This window comes from Hipposideros armiger, unplaced genomic scaffold, assembly GCF_001890085.2.
Source record: "Hipposideros armiger isolate ML-2016 unplaced genomic scaffold, ASM189008v1 scaffold_339, whole genome shotgun sequence".
Taxonomy (NCBI): Eukaryota; Metazoa; Chordata; class Mammalia; order Chiroptera; family Hipposideridae; genus Hipposideros; species Hipposideros armiger.
This window is the reverse complement of record NW_017731689.1, coordinates 300772-323089: the sequence shown is the minus strand read 5'-3', so window position 1 is coordinate 323089 and position 22318 is coordinate 300772. Positions and strand designations below refer to the sequence as shown.

The 22318-nt window shown below is 41.4% G+C and overlaps 1 protein-coding gene across 6 annotated transcripts in view; it reads left to right on the top strand.

Annotated features, from left to right (window-relative positions):
- Positions 1-22318, top strand: part of SORCS1 (sortilin related VPS10 domain containing receptor 1) — a 528833-nt gene that overhangs the window by 304019 nt on the left and 202496 nt on the right. The window lies entirely within an intron of this gene.

Below are 22318 nucleotides of genomic sequence, written 5' to 3'. Positions count from 1 at the left end.
GGAAAAAGAAATCATAAAATCATAAATATTTTCAGTAGTAGATTTAGAATCTCCTGAGATCTCCCAGAGAGAGGAAGGCAAATTTACCAGGAGCTTATTAAGACTTGCAGAGGGAGTACAATCTACCCTTATCTCTCTGTTCTTCCTGAGTGCTTACAAAGATGTTGATGGCCGTGGCCGAAATTGGTTTTGCCAGGAAGGAAAGCACAATCATGACTCAAGCGTGGGAGAGGGGCAGGCCTAGATCTGGGCTCCCCAGGCCCCCAGCGGCAGAGCCAAGCGTCATTACTGCTGCCTGAAGTTAATGAACTTTTGCCCTTTTCGTGTTCGCTCTCCTAGCTACTCCCGCATCCCTCAGCGGGAGGGCCTCTTCTATTTATGTGCGCACCTTGTGGTTCCTGCACTCGTTAGGTGTACCAACTCAGCACCTGTTTGCAGTCACTGTGGAGCTACCCTTTGTCGTTGAAGGGCGGTCACTGTGATTTTTTGCCTGATGGAGTCATTCGCTGTGGTGTCATGGTTAATATACTGGGCCCTGGAGCCAGTCTGCTAGGCTTTTACAATTCAAGCTAAGCTCGTGGTATGCCCTTAGCCGAGGTTTTATTTGTTGGTTTGTTTATTATTAACTTCTCCACGATAGTTTCCTCATCTCTACAATAAAATATAATTATTGTGTCACTATCAAAAGGGACTTGTGGGGAGAGTCAACACAAGCAAAAAGCAGTGCCTGCCTCATAGCAAGCATTCCATAAACGTTAGTCTCACTGTTGTGATTATTATCTGTTTCAAATTATGTGGCCATGCCTTATGCTGGCATTTGTCAACTCAGCCACAATTATGAAATGCCTATTTTGTGCCAGATCTTTCTTAAGAGCTAGGAAGTGGCATAGAAATAAAAGACACGGTGCTTGCTCTTCAGGCTGTGCAGCCCTGTGGAGGAGATGACTGTATAAACAGCCAACCACGGGGCACAACTTATGTATCATAATAGCTGTGTACATAGAACTCCATCTTTGGGAAGCGCAAGAAAGACTTCGCAGAGAAGCAGATATTTCGCAACTTGAAAAGAGGAAAACTATTTTTCAGTGTATAGTGTTGTCAGAAACCCGTGTTCACAGACCACAGTGCATACATAGCTTTGTTTGATTTGCAAATATCAAATGAATAATCATGCGCCTATTTTGATTCTTAAAACATACTGATTTCCACTTATATCTTGCTGTACTGTCTAATGAGACCAAAAATGTCTCCGGGATCCAATTAAATTATAATTCTAACATAACAGCACGATTTCTTTTCAATTGTTATCAACTTTTCTTTCTGTCTTGCTTTTAAAATTAATAAATGGGCAGTGGTGGCATTATTAAAATTGAATTAATAAAACTAAAATTGACCTTCTTATAGATTTGAGATATTCAGCATTTATCTGAAGTAACTATTGGTCAGCCAGAACTATTGATGAGATTTGGAGGTGAAATTTTAAGAAAAAATCAATTGACATTTTATTGAACATCCGGCCTGTGCCCAGTTCTTTGCAAGCACAATGGAAATATATAAATATATTTTATATATTATACTGGGGATGCCAAAAAATAATGTGTACATGTGACGTGTACGCATCTTTTGTTACCGATGTATATTGAGCATTACAGTTTTAATACAGAGGGTGCCAAAAAAATGTATACACATTTTAAGAAAGGAAAAAACTATTAAAACTGTAATACTCAACATGTACCAATAACAAAAGATGCATACAAGTCACGTTTGACTTCTGCAATTACAAGAGGTGCTCAAAGTGGTTGCCATCAGCATCCAGACACTTCTGACTACGGCGAACTACTGCGTGAGCAATGTTGACCAAAGCGTCCCCTTGCGTATGCCTTTTTGGCACCACCGGTATCTAGAACGTGTGAACCTCGCGTTGCCCTTACGTAGTTTACCATCCTGCTGCAGGACTGCAGTTAAAGAACAATGAGAGACAGAGGATGCTGGATTGCTTGGTACAGATGACAAGAGTTTGGAGAGGACTGTAGTCTGGGATAGTCAGGACAGCAATGTGAGAGGGCTTAAATTGCCCCATGAGGCTGACTGGTATGACATTCACAACAGGAAAATAGAATTTGGTTGAACCAACTTTTTTTTATTGAGTGCTAGGCCATAGAGATACAAACATGCATAAAACAGGGCCCTGCCTATGACAGGGAGATGGAAGGGAAAGGTGTGTAGGTAGAAACGAGTGTGGGGTTTACATTGGTACAGGTGCTGTACCTTTCATTTCCTGAAATATTAATAATTTGATAACACATATTACACGTTCTTCTCTTTCGCATCCGAGAAGTGCTCCTGAAAGTGCTCCTTTGATGCATCGTCTATCCTAATTGTTGCTTTCGAAACTACAGTCCCATTTAACTTATTGAACACTGAGAAGAGACCCTGAGTAGATGGGTATCAGGGATGATGAGCAGGTGAGAAGCTGGAGTGAAACATGGCAATAAGAGAAGCAGTCAAGCATCTGTGGGTTATCAGGAGGGGCTTCGGGGGTTCCAGCGACTAGTACTTCACCTTTTTCCCCACTGCTTTCTAAAAAGAGTCCCAGATTCCCTTGAAGGATAGAGTAGCTACAACTTCTTATTAAATGCCAATGCTTTGATGCTTTCTCTGTCAGCGAACCCAAATTTCACTGGGATGGCTGCAGCTTTAGGAGCCAAACACCCCGTCCAGCTTCACTCAAATGATCGTAGCATTTGAATTCCGGAGGATGTCCAGCCAAAGAGCTGACTTGTGCTGGGGGGAAAAAATGTTAGGTCTTAGGAAGGCACTTGTCTGACACCGGGAGCTGTCCACTTTTCTTTTGAATGTACGTTATGTGGTATGTGTGTGTGTTGTCCACCCCTTATGCTTTGTTAATGCATTATTTAATCTGCAGATTTACATATTTTCTTGACTGGCTAACGCTGTCTTCGTTCCGTGGGCCCAAGCCCTCTGTGCTTCCATTTAGAAGTGCTTTAACTGACATTTACGAACTCCCACCAAGGACTCAGTCAATTACCGCCATAGATGCCCGTTGTTCTGAGGGAGCTGACCTTTACCCGTAGGCACCAATTAAAATCTATCGCTTCTTACCCCTGCGGTGCTTACTGTAATCCTGGCTCGATGCCCAGTGTAACGGGTGGGATGCATTCTTCTCACTCCTCCTCTTCTTAGTCTTCTTTTCAAAACAAAAAGAGAGTGACCTGCAAATGGAAATGTATGCTTTCTCTAGAAGAAAAAAAGGGGCAGATGACCAGAGTCAACGAGAATTTTCAGCTAAATCCCCTTTTGTGTCAACAAGAGTGAAGACCCTACATAAATAAAATAATTAGGCCAAATCTGGCACAGCCTGCAAGTTTATCCCAGATTCTCATCTCAGCAGAGCTGTCCAGTTACTACACGATGATGACTTGTTACTAACTGTGGGGCCATTGTGCCCTAGGCATAGTGGCCTTCTCCATGGGAAGCTGATAGAGAGACCAAAGTCCCAAAGAGCGGAAGTCAGGCACCCGGACATCTGCATGTCACATTATATGAGTGACTAGCACACTGCTAGGATGGTAGCTTTTTCGGTAAACTTAAGTTTCTTTTTAAAATGGAATTGAAGATCAGAGAATTTAGAGCTGGAAGTACTTTGTCTATCATCACAGATATTCATCATAAGAAGATCACTATGTTTGGCAGACTAGTAGCCTTAAGATGTGCTAATTTAGGGAAACAAATGTGGCAGTGTATTCAGAGGTGTATCATGTTCTTTGAAACTCTTTCTATTCTTTTTAAAATTTATTTATTGGGTAACAATGTGTTTTTTCTGGACCCATCAATTCCAAGTCAAGTAGTTGTTTCAGTCTAGTTGTGGAGGGTGTGGGGATTGAACCAGCAACCTTGGTTATGAGCACTGTGCTCTAACCAACTGAGCTATCCGGCAGCCCTGACTCCAAGTCAAGTAGCTGTTTCTAGTTGTGGAGGGTGCATCTCAGTTCTTTTTGTTCTTAAAATTTCCTCATCTACTGTTGCGCCGGGGGTAAGATGGTGCTTACATTTTAATGGAATTTGCAGCCAAATTCTACTAACCCAGTTATTTTAGTAGAAATGGCCATAACATAAGCACTATGGCCCAGGAACTAACCTGTCTATACTCAGATTGAGACAAGAAGTCCTCATTTGCTAAAAGTATATGGAGCTTGAAATGTGCCTTTCCCTGTTTAGTTTAAAATTCCAGGTCTAAGCAAGCTGACGCTTGATGGAATGCGCTACCCTCTCCTTGTGGAAATAGCCTCTTCACACCTTCCCATTTCCTGCTGGTATGAACAACCAGCCTGAGAGAATGCAATTTGTTATGTGATCCACAGAGAAAATGGTTCCCGCAGTTATATTATCCTCCCCCTTCCACCCCTCTTTACTATTTGAAATTTTATAGACTTCTGGAGATAATACTTGTACAAAGGCTTAACATTTCCCAAGAGCCACCACATTTCGCATTTCCCACCCACAGGCCTTGGTGCAGCTTGGGAGTGTAATGCTGTGAGTGGGAAGTGATCTGGCTCCCTGGAGATCCATGTCAGCATCCCATTACCCAGCAGCCATTGGAAACTGGTTAAGCTTGTATGATAAAGCCCAAAGATGATCAAACCCAAACCATTCAGCTCCATGTATTACAAACACGAAATTTCGCCCATGTTTCATTATGTTCCAACCATACAGACCCATCTCAGGGGAATCACAAAGAACTCTGAAATAAATATGTGGGAGAGAATGGTGCTGAAGTGGAATATTACCTGGCCACAACTACTTAACTTATTTCTTCTTTCATTTCCTCCCCTTCCTTCCTTCCTTCCTTCCTTCCTTCCTTCCTTCCTTCCTTCCTTCCTTCCTTCCTTCCCTCCCTCCCTCCCTCCCTCCCTTCTTTACTCCTTCCCTCCTTTTTTCTTCCCTTCCTTTCTTCCTTCCTTCCTAAGCTCATTTATATGAAAGAAGGGATAATAAGACCACCTTATATATCTAAAGCAGAATGTATTTTCAAAATAGTTACAAAAATGTGTGTGTGTAAAATCATCTCATCTTTACAAAAACACTGTGAGTTGGGTAGGGGAGGTATAGCATTTTATATCTGAGAACTAATTAGTGACTGGTGGTCTTCAACTGGAACCCAGTACATGGAATTTCTGGTCTGTGTACCTTCTATTATCAGAATTCACCATTTTCCATCCATTAGCTCCAGTTTTCTTTGTTTGGGAGAGTTACTTTTTACTAGTGCTCTTGAGGCCAAGTGCTGATTCTTCAATAGATCTTTAATAAAGTTCATGTTTTAAATATGAACGATATAATCTCCGATAAAATGCAAAGCACAGAGAAAACATAAAGGCATCCCATATGTCACTTTTGAAGTCAGCCTGTATAAAATCATTCAGCCTCCTGCTTATCATTTCATGATAACGGCCTTGACAGCTTTACAGCGTAAACCTGATGCTTTCAGAAATCTGAAAAGGATTTGATAGAGAGCATCCAAAGGAAACCTCATTTTAACCCCAGGTCCCAATATTGGCTCCCCGTGACAACTCAACAAATACCTGCTAATAAATGTTTGAATAAATAAATGAATGGATGAATGGGTAAATAAAAGGAAGTTTGGGAGTACTTTTCTTCCTCAGTATTTCTAAGATTAGATAATCGGGATAGATTTGCTATGGCAGGAGCATGGACAAAATGGCCGTCATAGTAATTTTCAGGTCTGTCATATCATTCTTGTAACTGGCACTAGTCCTTGTCCTGACTCTGAGCCCTCCTGGTGGCCTAGCAAGCTGCCTCCATTTACTCCCAATATGCATTTGTGTACTCTGGATTGGTGGTTGGCACTGTAGGGAGTGTACATCAGGAATGTGCTTATCCTGCTCTGCACACCTGTGGCCAATGACCTGAGGAGCAAGACAACTTGGCCGATGTTTGGTATAAGGATCTGCTTAGAGGTAGATTCCATTGCTCTGATGGTGCTCCTTGGAGAAATCACCCTGGGAAATGGTTCTTCCATCATTGTCTGCACAAGGCGGGCAGGGCTTGTGCTTCCTGTGGACTGCTCCATTGCTAGCCTCTGATTATACCGGGGACTCTATCATTGCCTTTAGTCTCTGAGTACGCCATCATTAACTGTCTAAGCACCCACTTTTTCTGTAGGAGTTACTACTCCCTCAATTCCTTGAAAGAGATCCTCCTGTCTGTGGCAGGAGTGGCAAAAAGAGTTAAAAAATAAAATAAATAAAAATTTAAAAATAGTAATTTAAAACAAAGGGAAATTACATTCACTCTGTTAAGAATGGAAGGTGGGCTCTAGAGGGGGCTACCTCCTTCACTTGTTTTTGTTTTTGTTTTTTCTACATCAAATGTATAAAGGCAACTATTGGGCCGGCCGAGTGGCGCGATGGTTAAGAACTCGCTTGGGATGCCAGAGGGCCCCGGTTCGGATCCCACATATGAGGGCCAGTGACACTGCCCTCCACAGCTAAGATGCTGAACAACAGCTCAACCTGGAGCTGGGCTGCCATGAGTCACCGGCGACGGCGTGGGCTGCAGTCCCTGTGGCAGTGGATTGCCATGGGCTACTGTGTGTGGCCAGCAGCCAGCGTGAGCGGCCAGCAGCCGCAGTGAGCGGCCGTCCAGAAGCCGGTGACTGATCTGCCTCGCCAGAGAAGAACGCAATGATGGTGCCAACTTGGGCCAGTGAAGCAACATCCTCCACAACTAGATTGAAGAACAAAACGACAGCAACTTGTCTGTTCCCCTTTCCCCAATTCCCCAGCACTGTTCCCATCCCCCCAATTCCCCAATAAAAAAATCTTTAAAAAAAAAATAATAAAGGCAACTATTTAAACTATAAGAAGAACAGATATAAAGAGAAGTATTAGAAAGGAAATTATTTAAACTAGATCTAAGTTGGAACTAGTAATCTCTCTTTGCCTCTTGAGCTAAGCAATGCTTAAAGTAACCCAGACTCACTTTTCAAAGAAATAGGACAACAGTGGTTCCTATTTCTGAAATCAGTGATTATAACAAACTGTAAGCTGTAAGAAACGCTTATGTGAAATGTACTGAGAACATTCCCACGCATGATGATAGTAGATGCAGACACAAAACAAAACAAAACTCTGAAATCAGCAGTGTCAGTACCATAAACTCCATTGTAATGTTGAGAAAACAAACTAAGGCTCAGAGTGGGTGGCCCAGGTCATGTCGCTGGGAACCACACAAGGCCTTGGCGACAGGGAGACTTCCCTAAGCTTCGTGGTTAACAGTCCGCATCCTTATGTATTAACTGAAGAGTAGAATTTCCCTTGGGCCAGTTGTTTCTCCTAAGGGTTCATGGAAGATAATAGCATCTGCTCCGTGAAGCCAGCACCAGCAGTAATTCTGTTTTTCAGCTATTTATAGTAGAGTGCCATAGCTTGAATGTTTTGATATCTTTGAATTTCCCTGATCCACATGAACACCCTTAAAGATATTGGGTTGTCGGAAAAGCCATGACACGTTTTTGCAATGGAAAACAGAGAAAAAGTGTGTCATGACTTTTCTGACAACACAATATATCCACCTGTCTTTCAGAGATAAGTGGGATGAAGTGGCCAAATTAGTACTGAGGTTCCTAAACCTCTGCCTATGTAAGAATCATCCAGAGGGCTTGTTAAAATGTACAGTCAGAGGTCCGTTTCTCAGAAATGCTGCAATTCGAAGCTCTGAGAATCTGCATTTTAACAAGTAGGTACCATCTCTCCATTGCCCCATAATTCTGCTGCATTTAGATCTAGGACTACACTGTATAGAACAGAGGGGAACTGTACTAACAATAACATGTCCTTTTTCAATGAACCTCTTGGTTTCATTTTTACTTATCAAAATAAAATAAGTAAGTAAATCTTTTGGTGTTGGTGACGCCCAATATAAAATATTAAGTTATGTGTTTGGAACCAGCTGCCCTCTACTGGACAGCAGGGGGTTTCGTTGAAATTAGATCATTCCTCTCCATTTGTCTCTTTGACTGACATTAAAACCGGGTTCATTATTCCTCCCACAGAAAGACTGTATTATGCATTTGACCACTGGGTGGGATCAAGGTCAAGGGAATGTAGACAGGCTCAGGGCATCTGAGATTTAAGGACATTGGTTAGCCAGGGTCCTTAGGGATGGATTTTAGGGAAGCCCAAGGTAGAGGCAGCATTCCACCCTTCTGCTTTTCACCGAGGAGTGAGGAGGGGCTGGAATAAGTAATTCCTAGCTACTCCATGGCATAGGTGCTTACCAGCAGCTTAACTTTGCAGAGTGGTGGGAGGCTACTATTCCAGTTTTCAAAGACATCTGTTAAGCTCGGGGAAGGGTGCTCCTTGAAAACTACATTTGTTTTTTGAGAGTTCCACTCCATTATTCCAGGGTTCTAACTTGATTTCTTTGCACAGCGAGTGGCTCTGTCTTGGTATGAAACACAGGCAGCCCACTCAGACTTATTAGGTACAAAGTGCTATTCAAAGACTCTGTGAGAGAGAAACATGAAAAAGAAAAGCAGGTATTTTTTTTTTGAAAAACAGATTTGAGAATAGATTCTAACACATGTCATTGTCTGCAAGAAGAGTGAAAGGAGGGGGTATCGTTGATTTGAGTGTAGACCCATGTAAGGGTAGTTTTAAGAAAGCATGGACGTGCGAGCTCTCTGGCCTTATCACTGAACTTAAACCCTCCCCACATCCCCGAAGAAAGAAAGATGGTACTAAACATGCATACTTTTATTTCTTGACTACGATGCCTCCTGTCTCCCATCCACACACACTAGATAAGTGAAATTAAAAAAAAAAAAACAGAGGAGGAAAAGGACTCCTATTTGACAAGAGACAAACAGGAATGCAGAGAGAGGGTTCTTTCACTTTAATGGAGAGGCAAGCGCTCGTGTCAGCCTATCAGATTCTGGGTATTTTGTTCATGAAGGAGAGCCTATGAAGGCTGTGGAATAAATGGAAGAATCAATGGTTTGGATCCCAACAGATGCCCTTTTCCAGCCCCTTCCTTTGTCCTCAACAGCTCAGCCTTTCTCTGTCCCTGCATTGCCAGAGCCTGGCTGTCACTCATCTCCATTTTGCAGTTTGGCTGTCATGACTTTCAAGTTCCTTAAGTGACAAGTGCAATTGAACAGGGCTAGCAGGGGGATCCTGACATGATGAGAAGGCCTTCCAGTGCAGGGCAGATCCTGCTGCCTTCTCAAAAGGGCATTCTAGCCGCAGAGCATCTCAGCCAAGAGAAGAGTGAGTTTCTCCATCCCCGGCACCTTCTGTCCCTGTGCCAAGCTCAAGGTCAAGCTTAATTTCCGATGTCCAGGAACTTGGAGGAGGCTTTGAGTCTGGGACACTTTTTAAATTTTTTTTTCTTTTTTACTTACATAGCCCCTCCTCTCCCACTAAAATCACAGAAAGAAGATAGAGATGAGATGAGATGAGATGAGATGAGATGAGAGAGAGAGAGAGAGAGAGAGAGAGAGAGAGAAATGAAAGGGAAGAGAGGAGAGGAGGGGAGGGGAGGGAAAGAAGGGCAAAATGTGCTTTCACTAAAAAAACATGCAAAGATGAATCGGAGTCTGATGACTTGGCTTGAAGCCCACACCTTGTTTTCCTTACAACTGGCAGTACAACAGACAACTGCCTCAAAACCCTGTCCCTTTTTCTGTGAACAAGTTCAATATCCTTTTTATTTCCTTTTGCTCTTCTTGTGTAGCTCTAAAGTTTTGTAGGGAAACAAGAAGCCGCAGTGCGACTCCTCTGGGTGGCAGGGAGGGGGCAGAGTGAATGGGGGGACTTGGGAACGTTGTCCTACCTGCATTTAGGCAATGCCAAAAGTGATGAAGAGTGTGGCTCCTGGAGGCAGCCGTGTCCACCCCAATGTCAGCCTCAGTGACACTGGTGTGTGTGATTGAGGATGTACCTCTCTGTGCAATGGAGCACACAACATGGATAAGAGGTGTGGTGAGTGTTGAAGGAAACAGCACATGCATAGCACGGGGCAGGCATCTATGAGTGCTAACTATGCACAAGACACAGATTTTCTTCTAAGGTTCAAGGTGGGTTTGCCTTTTGTGAACTCAAAATCCATTGGACAGTTCGTTCTGATATGCCTTTTGTAGAAAAAATTCAAAGTGCCATTGCAAAAGAGAATTGTTTTGTTTTCTAATTTCCCCCCATGTAAGGTAGTCTACACCTGCTGTTTGCAGGGAGCTTTTACTGCCAGGGGCAGATGGCCCCATTTTAGGCAAGTATGGACTAGAGGACCCATCTGGGAAAAAGTGAAGCCCACAGGGATTTATGCCATTTGTTCTGAGTTACATGGAAGGTAGTTCCATTTCAGAACCAGTATTAGAATCTTGAACATCCTATTCCATCTGGAAAATGGAGAACATGCGAATTTTCCTGATTCTCAGGATGACTAAAAGAGTAAGATGCAATCATATGTGAACTGATGTGTTGGTATTTGAAAAATAAGTTTCAGATGTACTAGAGCAGTATTTCTATAGTTATTTCCAAGACAACTTTGGGAAAATGTCAAATGTCACCACAGGGAAGGAGGCTATGCTTTATATGGAGGAGGCATTAGTTGAGAGGTAGAAAAACATGTGAATGGAAAAAAAAATGAAGGAAGATGATTCCTCCAGAATTATGCCATATATATATATATATATATATATATATATATATATATATATATCCAAAAAAATGTATGCACACTTTAAAAAGAAAAAACTATTAAAATTGCAATACGCAATATATGCCGATAACAAAAAATGAATACAAGTCACGTTTGACTTCTGCAATTACAAGAGGTACTCAAGGTGGTTACCGTCAGCATCCAGACACTTCTGACTACGGCAAACTACTGCTTGAGCAATGTTGACCAAAGTGTCCACTTGTATACATTTGTATACAAGTATATGTATGTACACACACACACACACACACACACACACACAATCTTGGTTTTTGCCAAAATTGTTAAAGGAAAGTGCCACCTACAGAACAGAGGGAATTTTAGGAAAATAGCCAAGATCCTTAACTTGGATGAAAGCATCAGTCTCCTGATTTTAATTACCACCTCAGCTAACACAAGACATCTGTTCATCATTTTGCCTTAAATATAATCTTCTCTGATGTACATGCAAAGATACACAGTTTGGGGTGCCACTATTTCTTCATCTCTAAAGAGGGATAAGAACGCACGCATCCTGTTAGCTCATTGCATGGCGGTAAGAAGTCACAACACAAAAGAATGCATATTTATGGAGCTGAATGTAATATTTTAAAACTGTATTTCTGGGGAGGAGATTTGGGAGAGGGTGTGGCAAGTAATCCCTACAGGACAGGCTTTTGGAGGACTCTGTGGAAGTGAGAAGTGTTTGAGCAGGACCTTGGAAAAAGGGGAAGGCTTACAGAATGCTGGTATTGTAAGCTAATGGGGGAATCATTGCAGATGACAAAGGATGCTGTGGTGATGGGACTCCCTGCACAGATTCTCCACATGACTGAGCTCCTTCAGAAACTGTTGTGACCCAAAAGTAGTTGGAACTCAGCAGCTGGTATATTATTGGCAGAGGAGCCCAAGAAAGCAGCCTGGGAAGAGGCTTTTGTTATGAACTGCCTGGTGAAATGCAATTACTTGGAATGGAATTTGGCCAGGGCAATTGCTGTTAATATAACTACCCTTGCTGAAAGTTTCCAGGGAGACTTAATGACTCCGAGTGGTCAGGACCTCTGTTTTACATTTCAGTGAAAAGACTGCAAAACCACAGCCAGAAATCATCAGCCCAGAGAAATCACTCCTAGCATCGATATGCAAACTCAACTTCTGAGCCCTAATGGGAGGGACCGGCAAGAGGGCCTTCAGGCTCTTTGGGGAGAGCAGTAAACCAGAGTCCCCGTGCTGAGTCAGTGAAACAGTGTATTATGTCCTGCCCGAAGCGCCATTTAAACAGACGTTTACATGCTCAAAGGGGGCAGCTTGTCATTCAGTGATGCCATTTGGTCTCTATCCAGACACAAACATTAGGAAGAGAAAGTTTTATTTTATTTATTTTTATTTATTTATTTATTTATTTATTTATTTATTTATTTATTTATTTATTTATTTATTTATTTATTTTCATCTCCTGCCCTGCATCCTCCTACCTGCTGGAATTCCTCATGCCCTCGCTTCTTTTCTTCCTCCATTCTCCAAAGCTGGTCGTCATGTTAGCAGAAAACATTTGATAGTGCCGTTGACCTACATTACAGAACAAGCCAAGCAGGTACAGAAGTCATGGAAAGAGAAAGATGAGGGAGAACAGGAAAACCAGTGAAGTTCCCCTGAGCTAATCTCATGGCGCTGAATTTCCAAGAGAAGTAGTAGGATGGCTTTCCTTCCGTGCCTGTATTGACATTCTGCTCAGGAGGACTATGAAAATTAAAATACAGTGTCTCAGCTCCGCTGAGAGCATGAGAGTAAGTGAGTGGGACAGGATGTTGAAAAGAGCTAAGCGATTATGCCTTTGTCACGGGTAACAGGGAAGGTGGAGTTTTCTTCCTTATTTAAAAGGCTTCCTCTCCCATCATATGGGCTGTAGTCCCACAGGCCTCGGCTTGCTGTAGAATTGGCTTTGTAGTTTCAGTATTGTTCTGAAAACCCAAGTGTAGAGGTTGCTCCATGAAGCACTCTTTTCTTTATTTTCTTTAGATTATTGCAAAATGTGAAAAAAAATATATATGTAATTTTTCTGGAGATGTATATATGTGTATCTCCAGAAAACAACAACAACAACAACAACAACAACAACAACAACAAAAACTAATAAAGGTCATACCCAGATGCCACATGAGCGTATAAATTATAATGTTCACTATTGGGGACCGAGAATGACAGGCCATTCAACAGACTGAGTGGCCTTGGGCAGCTCCCATAATCTTCCTGGCATGTGGGAATAAAATACTTAGCATCATTGGGTTTTTTAAATGAGTTGAATGGATAGTAACCGTAAGATCTCATATAAATGCTATGGGGCCGTTTCTACTTAACATATTCGAGTTCGTTTGATGTCTACTTCAATCTGCTTTCTTTACTTGACCTTTCCTTTGTAAAACTAAGTCATAATTTGCAGCTGATGGCTTTCTGCATGGGTGCCCTGAAGGTAATAGATTTCAAGCCTTACAAGATTAAGGCATATACTTCATCAAGGAGGAAGTTAATCCTCTCAAATCTCCACAGTTAGTTCTGTATCATCTTTATCTGGCTTTCTGATACTTGTTTGATAATATCCTTTAATCTAATCAATTGATTTGTTATCTCTAAACACCATTTTAGTCTAATTTGCAGCTCTCATGTCCATTAACAAGCGATTACAAGTGACTGAACTTTAATGTTGTATATTGAGATAAAATGCTTTTTCAAGTCCTTTGGAAGGCCTGGGGAGTCAACAATCCTTAGTGCTCAGAAAGGCTTAAAAGGTTATGACAACTGGATCCTGAGGTTGATACACGTGGTTTTGAAATTTAATTTCTCATATTTATCGTTGGCACATAATCTTACAGCATCAATAATAGGTCATTCTGGAAATTCTGAATGACCAGGAGCTGGTTTGCAAAAGTAAATATAAATGGATACTCCTTTCTTAGTGCACTTGTATCCCATATAATAGGCTACCTGCCTTCAGAAACAGTGATCTTATTTCTTAGAACGTGCTTTCTTTCTGAATACATGTCGAGGGGTGAGGGTTGCTATAACACGATGTGTTCACTAAGGGATCCACCTATTTCAATATTGCTTGTGTGTGCACCATACTAAGAGATTTCAGTGTTCTATTGAAGTGGATCCTCTTCCTTTCATTTTACTTGCAGGTATTTCAAAATGATGTTATATTCTCAACTTCTTTATTAAACAAAGCATTTTGTATTTGTTATTCCCTTCATTTTATGAACTTTCAATATGTTATTATTCTTTGTAATGTTTGTGGTAGGTAGGTGATAAATATATTATTTATTTAATTGGTTGCATTAAAAGTTCAAAAAGGTGGGGTTAAGCTACATTTCTTCTATTCACCATAGGGAAGAATTTATCCTTAGATGAATACTTTCTTATAGCTACATTGTTAAGGTTTCCATTTTGCTGCTTTTAATAAGGAATTTCCAAGTCTGCAATGTGAAAGAAATGGAAAGTTTTATAAAGACTTAATTGAAACAATTATATTTTGATTAGCCTCTTGTTAAAGTTAAAGACTTCTGTGGGTCTCTTATTAGCTCCCATGCTAACCTATGCATTTCTCTAACCAGGACGCTCCTTTTTAAATGTGGTAAATGTTCTCTGCCTGGCTTTCGATTCCCATCTCATAACACTCAGATGGTGGTATTTGCTTATCACTCATGCATCACCAATGAAACTCTAGCTTGATTCACCCAAACGTCTAGGGCACAGCTAGAATGATAGATATCTATATTTGAAGTTTCATATAGGATCTTCAGGGTAGAATTGCCCACCATACCTGAGGCAAAAAAAAAAAAAAATGGGTGCCTTATGAGTGAAAAAAACCGGAACAAGAAACCATCTTTCTGCATCTACTTCTATCTTCCCTTTTACCTCCAACATGGATGACAGAGGCCCTCAGAGATGGGCCTTCTATCAGTGCAGCATTCCTAGGCTGGGTATGAGCCTTCTGAAGATGGGACATGGTCCAAAGTTACACCATATCCCTCCACTAGTGATACCGGGCTAGATGACTTAATGTGGTTCCTGCTCTAGGCTGGGAACATTAATGATCGTCTTGAAAGGGCAATATAAAATATATTTGAAGAAGGCAGACAGAGACAAACCCCACCATGGGTTTTTCAGTTGGTTTCAGGCCTCTCACCTGTATTTGTCAAGGTTTTCTTGTCTTGAGCCAAGCCCCCAGCTCTGTCATGGACAAGGCCATGCTCTTTAATTGATTCAGCGAACACTTCCAAAACAACTATAGTATGTGAGGCAATAGTCTAGATATGGGATAAGATGGCAGGATGCATCTTCTCCATAGTTTGTGATCTGATGAAAAATGCATATTATGCACTATACAGTGCTTACCTAATTTATAATTGTTATGCCACATAGAAGGCAGGGTCTTTAAATGAAAGCCCACGAGATCAGTACTTGACTCAGATTTAAGGTAGGCAGAGGGTCAGGAAAGGCCTTCTAAGGCAAATGATGTTTTAACAGGGTTAAGGAAATAAAGAGGAATTAGTTTACTCTTAGCATGGGGATAAGCAAGCATGTCTGCTGAGCAGTAAGCAGTGAGAAAGCATTTCCTGGCTCACAGGCAGTTCATGAGAGTATGTTAGAGTTGTAGGTGGCGGGATAGAATTATATGAGGCTGAAGAAGGAGACAGGAGTCAGATCATAAAAGATCACATCTATCATAATGAGGAGTTTAAACATTATGCTGGAAGAGGCAGAAATGCATTGGAAATTTGAATCAGAAAATGGACATGCTCAGACACGCCTTTTGGAGAGGGACAGACTTTGAGAGAAATGAAGGAGCCAATGTAACCTACCTACTACCTAGTGGAAACACCAGCTCTCCATTGTCCACTACGGATGAGACAGGAGCAAGTTCCTGTTATGAGCTGGAGCCAGGGAGCGGACCACAGAGTTTAAGTCCAAGCACACTGAGATCTGAAAACTTGAGATTCGGGAAAACCAGGGATAAAGTTACCATTATGTTCTGTAAAGTCCCAGTATAAAAGGCCACGGGGTGGCTGGACTCTTCTCCCTGAAGAATTTGAAGAGTTTCCACATTCGTGCCTTGCCCTTCATAGATTCTGAGATGAAAATCTCTTTTCCCACTGGGTGGGTGGGTGGTGGGGGGGGGAAACCTCTTTAAATATCTAACGTTTACTCAGAGCCTTCTAAGGGTGGATTTTGCTCTGGTGATTTAGACACAAAGCAAAATCTGAATACGAGACTATATTACCTGGCCTTGATTTCAGAAGGGTCTCGGAGATATCTGGAGATATTTTGCTTTCCTGTAATAGAGCTTTCTGAGGGTTTCGGGGTGGGGGGGTGTAGCTAGCATACCTTTCCTCATCGCTTGTCCCAGATAGACATCCTAGGAACATGCAAGCCGGGTCCATAACATCACTGACTGAGAAGTTTGTCCGTCTCAAGGATCATTTCCAGATGTTCAAATTCCAAAATACAACCCTCCATTGCTTCTATGCAGCAACGTTTCACTGTACATTTTCCCCAGAGCATGAGATTAATTATTTCCATACACGCGCTTGTTAATTATGTTTCCGAACTGCAGCTGATGTGGAAACTTGCTAGATTAGTCCCTGGGCGCACTGTCCTCTCTTTTTAATAAAAGAGATTTTCTTTGATGGCACAATTATGACAAGTACTTTTTCACTCTCTCTCTCCCATCAGTTTGTTTAAATTACCTGTGCCTTGCCCGACTGACTTCCTCTTTCTCATGAAACACAAGGCTTCTAAATGTCCTCCTTTTTTTGATGCTATCCCCACAAATCGGCACCATATCCTCCTCAAATTTAACCTGTAACATAGGCTGATGGTTAAATGGTTCATGTCAGTTTCACTCACACAGATCATCTGTACAGTAGATAGTTGGAGGTTCCGATATGAAAAATGTTCTTGCGGAAATCAGCTGTAATAGGAAACTTTCTCCCGCGAGCCTAGATTGGGAGGCAGGGAGAAGGTGCACAGTAATCTATCTCACTGCATCCCTTGGCTGTTAGCATTCTGACAGATACTACACTCAGAACCTCTTTTATCAGTTGTTCATAACTTTCAGAGAATGTTCTACTCTCTCTACCTTATTCACATCAATCAATAAACAATATACTTGTGGAGAGAGGCCAAGATGTGTCATTGAGATAACGAGGCCTAAAGAGCTGATAGATGTTGGAGAAGAGATACTGAGCAGTTCCAGCACCCAGAGTGGCTTGGATTCTGACTAACAACCTTCAGCCATGCTATCAAGAGGACAGAATGTAATCACTCAACAGTACAAAGGATTGCGAGAGTGAAAACTACTGCCAGCCATCCAGATTGTGTATGTTTCTGTGTGTGCGTGCATAGGTGAATGATGATAGTTTCCTGTAATAAATACATTCATAACTGTAGTGAGGTACCCCAATTGTGTATATTTCCCTATCATTTAGAATTTTCAAAAAAAAAATCACGTGTTCCTTATATAACATAAAATACGCGCCTTTGTAAAGGCATGGGTATTTACAAGGATGATGTCTGTTGTTAGAAGTGTGGTCCATCAAGAATACGACCCTCATTTTTAAACCCTGATTACCATCTATTGGCCCATTGGCTAAGTGTCTTCTTCTAAATCTTGTAAGCTGAGTGATTTTGCTTTGGTGAAAAGAGGTCTGGGCCCATGGTCTGTGCCCTAGGTTGTTTGTGACTTATGCTGCAACTAGTGAGGTCGTCACGTGTGATCCGGTGGAAAGAGAAGTGGCTTAGTCTTCCCAGTCAGAAGGAGCAAGAGCATCCTGGAATGAAGGATGGTTCCTTACTTCCTGTGTCTTCTGCATTTAAATCAACATGTTCCACCTGAAACCATGAAACTCCTAGAAAAAAACAAAAATAAAGCTCCTTTAGGGCTGGCTGAGTGGTGCGTTGGTTAAGAGTTGGCTTGGGACGCCAGCTCTGAGCAGCAGGTCCCTGGTTCGGATCCCACATGAGGGCCAGTGACACTGCCCTCTACAGCTAAGATGCTGAACAACAGCTCGACCTGGATCTGGGCTGCCATGAGTCGCTGGCGACAGCGTAGGCTGCAGTGGGCTGCCATGAGCTACTGTTAGTGGCTAGCGGCCGGTGTGAGCTGCCAAAAGCCACCGTGAGCGGCCGTCCAGTGGCCGGCAACGGATCTGCCTCACCCAGGAAGAGCACAATGATAATACCAACATGGGCCAGTGAAGTGACGTCCTCCACAACTAGACTGAAGAACAAAAGGACAGCAACTTGTCTGTGCCCCTTCCCTGATTCCCCAATGCTGTTCCCCTCCCCGAATTTCCCAATAAAATCTTAAAAAAAAAAAGCTGCTTTACATGGGTTTTGGTGATGATTTTATTTGATTTGACACCTAAACCACAAGCAACAAAATCAAAAATAAATAAGTGGGACTATATCAAACTGAAAAGCTTCTGCATAACAAGAAAAACCATCAACGAAGTGAAAAGACAACCTAAGAGTGGGAAAAAATATTTGCAAGTCATGTATCTGATAAGGGGCAATATCCAGAATATATAAAGAACTGATACAACTCAACAACAAAAAAATAAAATAAAATGTACACAGGCCTGAATCGACATTTCTCCAAAGAACATATATGAGAGGAGAACAGGTGCTCAACATCTCTAGTCATTAGGGAAATGCAAATTCAGACCACAATGAGATATCACCTAATGCCTGGGAGAATAGCCATCGTTAAAAAGACAAGCGGTAACAATACTGGCATGGATGTGGAGAAAAAGGAACCCTCATGCTCTGTTGACGGGATTGCACATTGGTGCAGCCACTATGGAAATCGGTATGGAGGTATCTCAAAAATTAAAACTAGAACTACCATATGATCCAGCAATTCCACTTCTGGGAGTATATCCAACGGAAATGTAAACACTAACTCAAAAAGATCCCTGCACCCGCATGTTTCTAGCAGCAGCATTATTTACAATAGCCAACACAAGGCAAGAAGCTCGGTGTCCATCAATGGGTGAATGGGTAAAGAAGTTGTGATGCGCACACACACACACATGCGCGCGCACACACACACACACACACATGCACGCACACACACACATGCACGCGCGCGCACACACACACACAAACACACACACACACACACACACAATGGGGTATTATTCAGCCATAAAAATTGAGGAAATTCTACCATTTGCAACAACATGGATGCGTCTTGCAGGCATTATGCTAAATGAAACAAGTCAGACAGAGAAAGACAAATATTGTGTGATCTCATTTATATGTGGAATCTTAAAAATAAACACAAAAACAAAACTCAGTAAAAAAAGACTTGTAGTTATCAGAGGCAGAGGGAGGGAGGAACGGAAGAAGGTGTTCAAAAGGTACAAACTTCCAGCTAGGAGATAAATGAGCACCGGGGATGTAATATACAACACGATGCCTATAGCTAACGCTGCTCTGTGACATAGGAAAGTTATAAAGTAGGTCCTAAGAGTGCTCATCACAAGGATTTGTTTTTTCTTTTTCTTGTCTTTTTATTGTATCTATATGAGCAGATGGACATTAACTAAACCTATTGTGATAATCGTTTCACAATACCTGTAGATCAAACCATCAAGCTTACCATTTCCACTTATACCATAATGCATAGCAATTGTTTCTCAACAAAATTGGAAAAACATCCAATTTATCCACAAAAATAAAATAAAATGGCTCCTACCTGCAAACAAACAAAACCTCAGCATTTTCCTGAAGCAGTTTTCTTTTTTAATTGTATAAAGTTACGTTTTGCTAAGCATCAGTTCCATTGTACATACTTTTCAGGTAAGTCCCCCCCAAAGCCAAGCTTTACCTTATCTCCCTCATAATACTTTCTATGACTACCTAATCATCAAACGCTCCTTCTAACTCTGTGCTTCTACAGTATCTACACCCTGCTTGGGACTTTGTCTTTACTCTCAGGATGCTTACTTTCTATTTTAAAAGACATGACACGTCCTCAGTAAAGGAACTGAGATTCTGAGGCAGTGGCTGAGACATGTACGCCCTCATGTGCGGGGCTAAGTGGCTTGGACGTTGAATGTGCTCAATGCATGCTTACAAATTCAAGATGAAGCTGTATAGCATAATGGGTAAAACATTGATTCTGGAGCTCAACTGTTGACATTAAGTCCTGGTTTGGCCACTTATTATCTGTGTGATCTTGGGCTGGTCCATTAACCTCTCTGTGCCTCAGTGTTTTAATTTATAAAATCATAATACCAATAGTAGCTACCTGATGGAATTATAGGCTTGCATGCGTTAATGTACTAAAGTCCTTAGAACAGGTCCTAGAACATAGTAAGGGCTATTAAATGTTTGCTATTAATATAATGTTTTCTGAATTAGTAAAAGAATCAAGATTAAAGACTATGGTTAGCATATAAAGCACAAACAGGGATTTAGTTTAATGCCTTAAACAATGCTATTTGGAGGCTTTCTACCTCCCTCCTTCTCTTTCCTTTGTCCCAACTGCTCTCCTTAAATGTATGAACAATGGCACATTTATTATGTAATGTAATAATACGTTAATATTAAGTTCTCATCTAAATACTTAATGAGTTAATTTCTGAGTAAATTTTCTTACAATATGGGAAAAAAATCTGTTCCTATCCATTTTATCACCAAACACTGATTAACACCTTACTAAGTAGAAGGCACTAGAGGAAGATGAAAGATTCAGTATCTGGTATGGACACGCCAGTCTGGTAGAGGAGACACACAATTAAACAACAGCAACACTGAGTCGTTAGTTTGGGGATAGCATTACTTCCAGCGTGCTTTAGAAGGGCAGAGGAAACTGCACTAACCCCGCCTGCCGACGGCATGGGAGACTTCCTGTTTCTTCTCAAGACTGACCCACAGCCTATTTATTTTTTGCCCTCTCAGTATGTGGTATTGGTGGTTCATTGATGAACTACAAAACATAGACACAATAACCCCTTGTATATGGTTTTGTTTACAATCCTAGAAATATTCTGGGAAACAGAGCTACTAACTGTTAGGAAGATTTGCCTATGTTGGCCTTATGTAAGTATTGTTTACAGAATACTTATTTTGTTTCTTAAAAATGATTCATGGAAGTGAGTAATTATCTTACACGGTGGGTGAGACCTACTTGTGCATTTAATTAGTTACTAATAGATTACCATTTCTTGCGTGAGAGGTTGGAGCTGTAGCTTAGAGCTAAAGTGTTTAGAAGATGACACTCACTGTAGTTTGATTACAAACAAGACATTTGAGGTGCTGCATTAACATCAGAAGCTTGATCTCCGTGGCAGTAAAATAGGGCAGGCTGATGATTCTGATTGCCTGTAATAGGTTCTGCTTGATCCCTTTAGCCCAGTGCTGTTTGTGGAAATGTATGCGATGGTTGTGCCTTCAGATTGTTGTCTGAATCCAAGAATGCAAGGCGTCCTTGCAGGACATGGACGAATAAAATGACAGAAGGCTATTATTGCCCTTTTAAGACCCTGAAGAAATTGTGCCTCACCTTTCAGTGAAAGGTCAAGTAAACTTTGTGTGTCAGGTAGCCTTTTTGGTAAATCTGTGCCTACCATTCTATACATACATACTATAATTAGCTCTACTCTCTGCATCTTTGTACCACTCTGGTGATGCACCGTGCCCTGGGTACTCAGTCAGAGCTCCAGCCTGCAGAAGCCGTCAGCTGGGAGCACCTGGCTGCATGAACTTGAAGGTGGTAAAAGCAAATTGGCCATCTGGCTGGGGCTGGTGTAGACACATAACAGAGATAATACTAGATAATATTCAGATTGATGTTTTACCCCAAGAGTGGTCGGAGGGATTTTGTTTTGCATGTTTTTCAGCAGACCTGCTTTAAAAATTCATGGATGCACCTGGTTGTTGGTTTCCATCTTTTGTTTTTCACATATTCTAGCACAGCCAAAAACCTCCTCAGCAAGAGACTAAATTGGAAAGGGGTTGTATTCAGAGCTTAGCAGATAATATGTGCAGTTTTCATGAAAATCGCCTAAGTATAGGTACTATGGAAAGATGGGGTGCTTTTCAGCTCAAGATTCCTAAGAGTTAGCAGCATCATGCCATTTGCTCTTCAATCAGTCTTAGAACAAAACGTCCTTTAGCCAAATGATATATTTGAAAAATGGAAATTTGAGTTATATCCTGTTGCCTATGAATTCCAAAATGCTCAGAGGTGTTTAATGAATGAGATGCAGACAATAGGAGCCAGAGCAAAATGGCACTGTTTTTCTCAGATAATCTTAATCTCTTAGAGATGATAGATCAGTGAGAAAAATGGTTGTTATTCGATCAGAGAAAGATGTTATCTCTTCTATGTAAGATTTATTCTTGGTTTGAAGTGAAAACTCGACTTCAGCTATAGATGAGTCAAATTAAATTTTGCTAGGATCTGGAGAACTCAGTTTTAGATCAATTAATCAGTAAAAGTTTCTATTTCCCAAGCCTTCTCTCTCTCTCTCTCTCTCTCTCTCTCTCTCTCTCTCTCTCTCTCTCTCTCTCT